At 40.3% G+C, this 9532-nt stretch overlaps 1 long non-coding RNA gene across 1 annotated transcript; it reads right to left on the bottom strand.

The window, feature by feature from the left end:
* Positions 1-6197: 6197 nt before the first annotated feature.
* On the bottom strand, positions 6198-8255 carry LOC129091740 (uncharacterized). The gene is made up of 3 exons (XR_008531232.1): positions 8142-8255; positions 6940-7208; positions 6198-6717 (listed from the first exon to the last, which is right to left on the bottom strand). It is a non-coding gene; the product is annotated as an uncharacterized LOC129091740 (long non-coding RNA).
* Between the last annotated feature and the right edge of the window lie 1277 nt (positions 8256-9532).

The raw sequence follows: 9532 nt of genomic DNA, 5'->3' as shown, positions 1-9532 counted from the left end.
CCTTGGGCGAGGAGCAGAGCTGGGTGTTAAAGTTGGTCTTGGCTGTGAAAATGCAGTGAAAGCAGCCCGCCTAATCCTTGCGGAGAGCCATTGTGACGCTAATGAGACGCCGTGTGCATTTCATCTGTCTGGTCCTGCTGACCCTGACTCGCTCTGATCAGGCTTTAAGGAAGCTGAGGATTACATTAGCTTTGTTTGTTTGCTGGAAGACAAGAACGTAAGGCACAGAGACCTTGTTCTTAGAGAGAAGCAGACGAGCTGTCTGCCAAACAGAGAAGCCGTTACGTTACTCCCAGCTCCCTATAGAACCGATTTCTAATCACCCGTCCACTTTGCTGGTGTATCCCTCCTCGAGCAACATAATACTCTAGGTCTACATTTTGCACATTATTCAAGAGACGAACACAATGATCTCCTCATATCTCTACTATGGTATAGTTTCAAGGTTGACTGATTAGATTTAAGTAGTCAAAGGTCAAGGGGATCTCACCTGACATGTTTTTGGCCTTAACTCAATAATTCATATGCTAATTATCACAATTTCACAATAATATCTAAAAGGATTAAATGATGATGACTTCAACATGACTGGTTGGTGGAGGTATACAACTGCAAGGCAGGAATTCTAGTTTTACACTCAGGTGATAAAATTTTTTATATATAATATAAGGTATCATACGACAGCTGTTTATGGCTGATACATGGACAATCCATGCATCTCATGAACCCACTGTCTTACTACATTAGCATCATACAAAGCCATTCCTGCCCTGCACCTGCAATGCTCGGTACCTGGACCAAACCTTTACCAACAATTATCTCTCCATGAATTCAAGACCAGGAACAGTTCTACATTTCGGTTTTTTTCTTTCAGAAATTAAGACAAGCAGATTGATACCACTCTCAAATCATCTTCGCTAGATATGAAGCTACAGCCGAGCTAGCTTAGCTTAGCATAAAGACTGGGAGCGGGTTGCCTAGCTCTGTCTAAACAAAATAAATCAGCCTACCAGCACCTCTAACACTCACTAATTAAGATGTTGTATCTTGGTGGTTTAATCAAAACCAGCGTGACTGTTCCTTTAATATAAGACCTGCAATTCAACTCATACTTGTACATGTAATGGAATCATCTCAGCTGGCTTTCTTCATAGGCAGTATTGTCCAAAAACTAAGGCCACCATGATTAACTGGTGCCTAAGTACCATTTTGATGTACTTTACTCAATCACTTCCATTTCATGGTACTTTCTACTTCTACTCAAATATTGTACTTTTTACTCCATTAAGTTAATTTTACAGTTGCAGTTGCTTTGCAGCTTTAGAGTATTGACATAAAAATGGAAATCAACTACTAAATTATGATATATTATTAAAGTTAAGCTACACAGCAGCAATATATAAAATAATTTAAATTAGCTTCACCTTTACCAGCTGCAACATCACAATGATGTACACATGAATGCATCACTAATTATAATGTAATATACTTTATTATCAAAAGGGACTTTCTGGAGTACTTTTACCGTACTCCTGCTAATTCAACTTAATTAATATTATAAATAGTTGTAACAGAGTATTTCTACACCGTTTTATTGCTTCTTTTATATTCTAAGATCTGAGAACTTCTTCCACTACTGGCTGCCAATAACATGTAGCTTTACCATTTGCTTAAACAAGAGGCCCAAATGGTCTTTGGAACTGTAATCAAGCCCAACACAGAGCGGCTGGCTTCGATCCACAACCTCTCCAAGTGTGTATCACAGGCATGTTTGAGATGCAACAAAGCTCCCCATCCATCAGAGTTTTAAGATGTCTCCGTGGAGATGATTGACGACAGTAAAAGGCCGCTCTGGAGAGAGGCCCTGGGTGAACAGATGAGATCACAAATCTCATCTCTTTCTGTCTCATTCTCTTTCTCTGTCACAGTCTCTCTCCCTCTCGCTTCCTCTCTCTCTGCAACATACACAAGCACAGGTGCAACACACACAAACAGTGCATATCCCAATATTTTTATCACTTTTTTTTCTCCTTTCATCTTCATGGTGGCAGTAAAAGGTATAGAGATAAAAAAAAAAAGTTCATCAGAAAAAAAAAGTCCCAGACATAGTCTGAGCAAGTCTTCAAGGTTCCTGGTAAAATGTGGATTGTGACTCTGTAAGATGAATGAGTCTGGACATCTTAAATGGAGAGTGTACTTCCAAGATGCCACAGGCTGCATTTTACTCGTCTTCAGTTTGAATAACTATAAAAAAGACCTTTTATACCATATAATCTGTATTTTTATCCTGAGAGTGGACCTAGTCAATAAGTGCAGAGTGATTTGATATTTCTCATCAGTGGAAACAGATGTTAATGCGTGCTTTCATGGGAGGCTGAACCAGGAATCACACCAATAATGGTTGGTTTAGTTGTTGTGTGGAGGGAGTACACATTAAGAGACAGAGAAATTGCCACAGGCTGGATTCAAGGCCATTTACACCATCAACTTCAAGGAATTTCACAGATTTAGCTTTTCTAAAACCTTTCCGAATCTTGGCACCCAACCAGGGCCAGAAGCTATGAAGAACCTTGATGCTGCAGGATCATGTCCCTCCGTCATGTCATTTCATTAGTGTAATGACCCATCGATTTAGCATTTATGCAACAAATTGTATTGAGGCGGGCCACGGGCCAAGTCAATCACAGGCCGGGCCGGCTGTGCATCTTGGCAAAAGAAGGCGATTAAAATGGCTCGTGGAAGACCAAGGAGGGTTTTCTGTTCCTCCATCCTGACAAACAGGATGAAGCCCACCAGCAAGCACACCTGACCGGGTTTCCTCCGTTCTTACCTTGTCTCCGTCGGGGGGGTTGGGAGGAGGCAGGTTTTGGCACATTTAGCCTTATAAATAACGTGGTGGAGAGATGAGAATGGCTCGGAGCGGGAGCAGCAGATGGAGCCTTGGCAACGTGGTCGAGGGCCGGATCCCGTTCACAACAGGAGCAGCTTGAAATCCTGCTCGAACTCAATGTGGATTTGCTCCTGGTGAAGTAGATTTGGTTCTCCTTTAACATCGTCTGTGCCCCCCCCACAGAGGGTCACCTGTGGACACCAATATGATTCCCTCTTTCCCTCCCTTACATTCACAGCTTGGTTTCTGTTGACAATTAGATTTTTAGCCGATTGGCGAGCCTGGCTGATTTAGATATGATGTGTGCATTTTCTGTCTGTTAGCCCTTCAAACACATGCTGTTGACCATTTGACCTGCAGCTGTTTGTCAGAATAAGGTTGTGCTACACAGTTATACATTACTGAGTAACATGTTGAACAGTGTATGAAATACCCTGTGGCAATCGGAGGGTCCCGTCCAACGAAATCTGCTGGGCATTAGTACGCTTTTAAAATATATTTTAGAGACAATTACGAATTAAAAATAATTGTCTTATGATTTAAGAGGACCCCGACACTTTGCAATTGAGGCTTTCAGGTTAACATGCTTTTCCTGGTTAACATGTGGTTTCCAATTTACGTTACAGTTACTAATTCCAGTAACACTCTTTTTTTGGTGCCAAGACTTCTTTTTCCGTTCATCGCTTGTTGTTTACAGTCTGATTAGCAACTAAAGATGTGAGACTGGAGTGGAGAAACGACGTGTTTCACAAGTAGCCAATTAACAAGTTAATTCTATCCCAAAAAAGAGCTAAATCATCATCAGAAGTTCGCCGGTTAGTTCTGAGATTGCATTTCAGCCAATGGTTTCAGCCTCTTTTGCTGTCCAAACGGTCTGTTTACCTCCATTCAACCAAAACCTGCACAAACGTGACCAATCAATACTACTAGGGCTACAAACAGGAACCAGAACGCTTCCAATACCAAAGTTTTAGAAAAAGCATATGAATACAAAATCTATTCATAGAGATTAGCCAGGGGGATGATGATGTGAGAAGGTGGCTAGCGTCCCATTTTTTATATATGCTGTGTCCTCTAAACTGGTTGGTTTACCATTGTTGTGTCTACACTGAGTAATCACCTGGGGTTTGTTCAGAGTTGGAGGGTCTGTTAATCTGTGGCTTCAATGTCGGCCATTTTGTAGTGCTGCATGAGGTCACTGCTGATAAACTAGCTGTTGATGGTCATTGAGTCCTCCATCTGAATGCTGGCTGCTTGTTTAACCATCATGTCTCAGTTCCCTCCTCTGCGATCTGTGTGTGGAGACTTTGGAGATGTTGGAAGGCCCCTTTGACCGAGTTGAAGTGAGCAACAGAAAGCAATATAAGGAATGATGTAACAGAGTACTTCTGCCAATAAGTAATTAGTAAAGTGATGTACCTTTTCAGTGAGTAATGAGTAAAGTCATCCATCCCTTCCATTCCTGTGATGGTTATTATACATATTGCAGAAGATATTAACATATATGGTAGACATCTATCCAAACCGAGTTAACGTTTGACCTTTCCAGCAACATGTCGGTCACTAAATCCATAACCATGGCAGGGAAGGAACAAATATGCCTGTTTCAGCGCTGCTGCTACATGGCTCCTCAAAGACTGCCGTTTGTCCCCATTCATCTCACACACTGCTCCCACTTTAACGTATTGGCATTTCTGAGGTGCTTGGCGGTAATTGTCAACCACATGGCGGCTCCTCGTTTGTTTCACTGACATTTTGCCTTTGGTTGATTGTGTATTTAACAGGGGAAGGGAGGCAAAATTAATTGGCGAGAGGCCCTAATCTGTCTCCTTGAAATGTCACCCCTGTATTGTGATGCCTCTGCTGACACAGTGGCACACAAGAGGCTGCAGCTAAAGGGAGAAATGCAGAGAAAGAGAACAAGAAATGAAATCATATAACACTAAATGAAACAGAAAAAGAGGAAGATAAAGGACAGATACTTCGTTCTCAGCAATCAATGGTGCTCAAAGACTCCATACTTGTTCCTGTGTGTTTTAACCTCAACATTACCATACAAGAATTGAAAATTGTCAAGCATTTACATTGTGGGCTCTTTAGTTGTATCTTTGGGATCTGGTGATGAAAGATATCTATTGCAAGAGTTTTCAAATTTTCACAGCTGCTTGAGAAACGAGGGATTTATTGTGTTACTTTAGTTGGTCTGTAATAATCCATGTTGAGAGATATATAAAATATGTTAGGCTGGTAGTTTGCAGGTCGTTGTGTTAATAAACGTAAAAGTCAAATTGCATTATGGCAGTGTGTTGTTTTTAGCTACTAAGTTAGCTTTTTTCAATAACATCCTTACAATGGTTGGCCAGTGGCAAACCTGAATTTTGAGGCAGCAACAGGAAGTATTAGTGTTGCAGTAACAGAAGTTTCAGGTAAAATACTGCTATTTTTAAACCTGGATCTCATCCTTATAATTGTGGCCATTCTGACTAAAAGGTCAACCTCACTTTGCACCGGCCACCTTAACTGTAGAGATTCAGGAAACGCGATTAGACGTGGAACGACCATGTATATCAGGGCAGTGCGAGCCAATGTCTCTGATCCCGAGCAAAAGTAAAAAGCTGAAACTCCCCCCAAACATGATCAAGCTTCAGTATGTGAGGGTTTTGTTGAACCCGGACAATGCATTTTCAAATTCCAAAGGAGCACTCAGATCCAGGGGAGTTCTTACTTCTATTTTTTTTCTTTTTTTTGCACCCTCAGGGTCAGACAGAGATGCCTATTCATCTGAAATATTTGAAAACTTGAAAAAAACAACCTGCTGTTGCTCATTCTTCACCAGGAATGCCAACACAGAATTGCATGTGCACCGAGGATCTCAGCACTGATTTCTGATTTCCCCCCACAATGCCTCGACCTCTGCCGTCCACCCACGCCTTTCTCTGGACGACATGTGAGACACGTACTTGTGTAAAAGAAAAAATGTGGGGTGCACAAATGTCTCCTACAAATATGGTCAGTCCTGGTTTTCATGCATTTGTCCACCAGTTTATCATTTTTGTATAGAAAAAGAGACACAATGAGGCTGCAATGTCATTATTGCCATCACAAATCACAAAAAATTGAAATATATTCCATGTTAGCTTGCTTATTATGTGTGCACTGAGCAACTTTCTCCAAATGACCTCAGGCGAGGGTGTTGACAGCCGTTAGAATGTCACATAGTTACATCATGCTCGTCAAAGGCTTTTAATTAACTACAGGTCTCTATCATTAGTGGTGTTGAATTGAATACACTTTTGTCCTTGTTGTTACTGAAAGCTTTATTTAAAGTTTTTCATTAGTTCAGATGTCTGACAGGTTCTTCCACTACCATCTGGTCATCATACTCATCATTTAAGAGAAGATGTCGGGGTTACGATGTGTCGTAAATCTAGTTTATTACCATCATAATATTACAGTTATTTCGTATTATTACTGAAAACTGCTACACCATAAATATGTTTTGATCAACCAGAATTGATCAATCAGACAGGCGTCCAAATAAACATTTCACAAAGACATGCAGATCAAAGTCACACTCATCCATTCATATATCATTATTGTCTCTTTAGTTTATTTTATATACAGACAGTGAGTTTCTTTTGTTTAATAAATAACTTGTAGATGCAGAAATAAAAACATTTTTTAGCTGATGAAATGGACTGAAAGAGAATATTTTCCTCTCGGTCTAGATGAAAAACCGTACGGAGTGAATCTAATGACGGGTGCTGGGGGAGGATGAGAATCAATGAGGCCCGGAAAAAACTGCTCCTGATGTCCAAGGTTATGTTCTGCAATTAAAATAAGAAAGAAAATAATAACATGACGAATGAAAAATGTATATTTTGGGGGATTTCCACTTTGGTGGAATTTTAATTATAGTAAACAAACACTGATGGAAAGACACAAATGAACCCATATTCACCTTTTAGACGTCGGGGTAATATATTTGTACTTGCATATATTTAAACTCATCAAAGCAGAAAATGATTTCAATTGAGGTTGAGACTTACACACAAACCAGCGGATGCACATCCCACACATGGAGATGACGCTGGCGATCTGAAGCCCCCGGCCGCACTCCGGGCTCATCAGACAGTCCCTCGTCTGCAAGCAGCACTTTGGACATTTGCTCCCCGATTTTCTACCCTCCGTTTCCTCATATCTCGGAGGCTGATCCTGCATCGTGTCCCCGCGGTTGTCATCCCACTCTTCACTATCTCTTCCCATGATGTATTTTTTTATTACAATGTATAACGGCTTGAGGATAGATGGATCAGACCTGGGAAGACAATGACAGGAATGTATTATATATATACCCATAGCTGAACACACATTGTGTTATGAACCATGTTATGTGTCGACTCCCACTCTCTCAAGCCTCACAATACAAGCTTTCCTTACAAAATCGTCATCCAGAGTCCAAAATGTCATGACGCCCTGATGTTGTTTTGTTTGTTTGAGTCTAGGCAGCTCCGTGAATTCTGTGAGTCAACCTTTTGTTCATTGCACGTACTAAGCTGCGTTTTGCTTTTCAATCCTCATCTTACTCCGGTTCAAGGAATGTTTGCACCTACCCAAGTAGAATTCCTGCTTCAAACACTTCCTCAAAACGAAGAGGAAATTGTCTCATCGAACACACAAACTAAATGAGAAATCACTTGACAGGCCGGTGAACGCGACTGAATCCGTGTGATGAAGAAGTCTTCTCTTTAAAACACCTTTTTAACCGAGAACAGAACTGTTGAGTTTCATTAAAGAGAAATTATTAACAGTGCGGCCTCCACTCAGGTCCCTTTATGAACACTTTATTGAGTGAAGTCACATTGATTTGACAGATTAACAATTCTTCCACACTGATGATCATTTCTCGTGCCAGGAGTTGAGGCCCCCCTGTTTTAACTGTCGGATACAATTGCTCCCCACAGACATTATCAGATATTAAGTGATAACCCTGATGGTGAAATAACATCTTATCTGTGCCATCGGGTGGCTCCCCATTTATTACCACTGACACTAAATTAGATTGCTGGCATCTGGAGGGTACGCCGGCATTTTGAGTGCACCTTTCCATCTCGTCCTGCTTTCAAAACTCCATTGGTTTTCAATCATAAGTAATGAAATTCCATCAGCCTCGTCGACCATGAAAGCAACTCGGAAAGGGGAAGTGCGAGGCGGCCGTTAAGAGCAGAGAAAAAAGGAGTAGCGGTCTTACCCCTTTGCTTTCAGAGTCGCCTCTCTGTCGGCTTGAATCTCTTCTTGTTGCAGAGTAGACTTTTCTAAGAAGAGAGGAGTGAACACACAGCTTCACCTTCGCAGACACTCACACACTGAGTAAAAGGGTGTCGGTCTCTGTGTCAGCCTCGGCTCACAAACAGGGCAGGCGTGTCTTCAGGTTTAACAGGTTTGACCAAGTGGTTCTGCCCTGACAGGAATGATTTCGTTCACAACAAACCTGCCATTTTGGTCTTAAAGTGGTGCATGTGTGAACGAGAGGTTTCACTATCAAACAAACAAACAAACAAACAAACAAACAAACAAACAAACAAACAAACAAACAAACAAACAAACAAACAAACAAACAGGGACCTAATCCTGGCAGCAAATATTTTCTAATGCTATTCAATGTGTTTTTTTACATTAGTAATGTCTGTAACACAGCAGTAAAACTCTTCAAAATTTGTGTTTTTAAAAAATATTTTTTATGAATGGATGGATAGATAGAAAGATAGTTCAACATTTCATTTGCATAAATCCTTCAATTAATCCAGTAATATTGTCTTTTAATAGCCAAAAACTAATACATTTCTGTGTGTTTCCTCAGTGTTGCAGAGGAAATGCAATCAAGCTTTAATAAATAATTACACAGGATAATTAATTGATTGGGCGGCACATTTCATTACATGATGAACAGTGATGAATCGAGAAAAGCAATTTGAGGGAAGCAATTAAAAGCATCATTTTTTTTTTTTTTTTATATGTTCAAAGAACTGCATTTCTGATGCATTCATCATCTATGAATGTAGCAACATAGAAAGTACAATAATTCATTAGTTTTGCCTTAACAATACATTTGAATTGGTGAATAGAATGAGAGGAAAACATAGCAACGTGTGTGTGTCAAGAGTGTGCTGGCAACTTTATGAAATATTGAGGAAGTTTTATGTTATTGTGCACGATGTGATTACGTCCTGAAGCGGCACAAAAGAGTGGTGTTACTTCTGTCCAAGGATGAACAGTAGTTGCATTAAAGTGCTTTGATGGAATAATACAGTAAATCGATACTTTCAATTCTGCTTTGATTGTCCCTGCAATGGTATCAGAAAAATGTAAAGGGTAAAACATTTCAGCAATGTTACACACAAGGTGAGAGGCCTTTCATGTTGACTGATTAACAGAGGAAACTTAAATTCCATTTTCAGTTTTACTCATCACTTATTTTTTTACATCAATTTGTATCACTTTCAAGGTTGTTAGGTTGATATAATTGCCACGTCTTTTTGATACTTGTAACCCCCATAGGAATCTGAGATTATTGCGTTAACCAATCACCACAGTTATGAATGAACCACTTTCACAACACAACTATAAAACAAGCTTCTCCTC

The sequence above is a fragment of the Anoplopoma fimbria genome, chromosome 5, assembly GCF_027596085.1.
Source record: "Anoplopoma fimbria isolate UVic2021 breed Golden Eagle Sablefish chromosome 5, Afim_UVic_2022, whole genome shotgun sequence".
NCBI classification, from domain to species: Eukaryota; Metazoa; Chordata; class Actinopteri; order Perciformes; family Anoplopomatidae; genus Anoplopoma; species Anoplopoma fimbria.
Note: the sequence above shows the minus strand (reverse complement) of the source record. Positions and strands in the feature narration are given on the sequence as shown.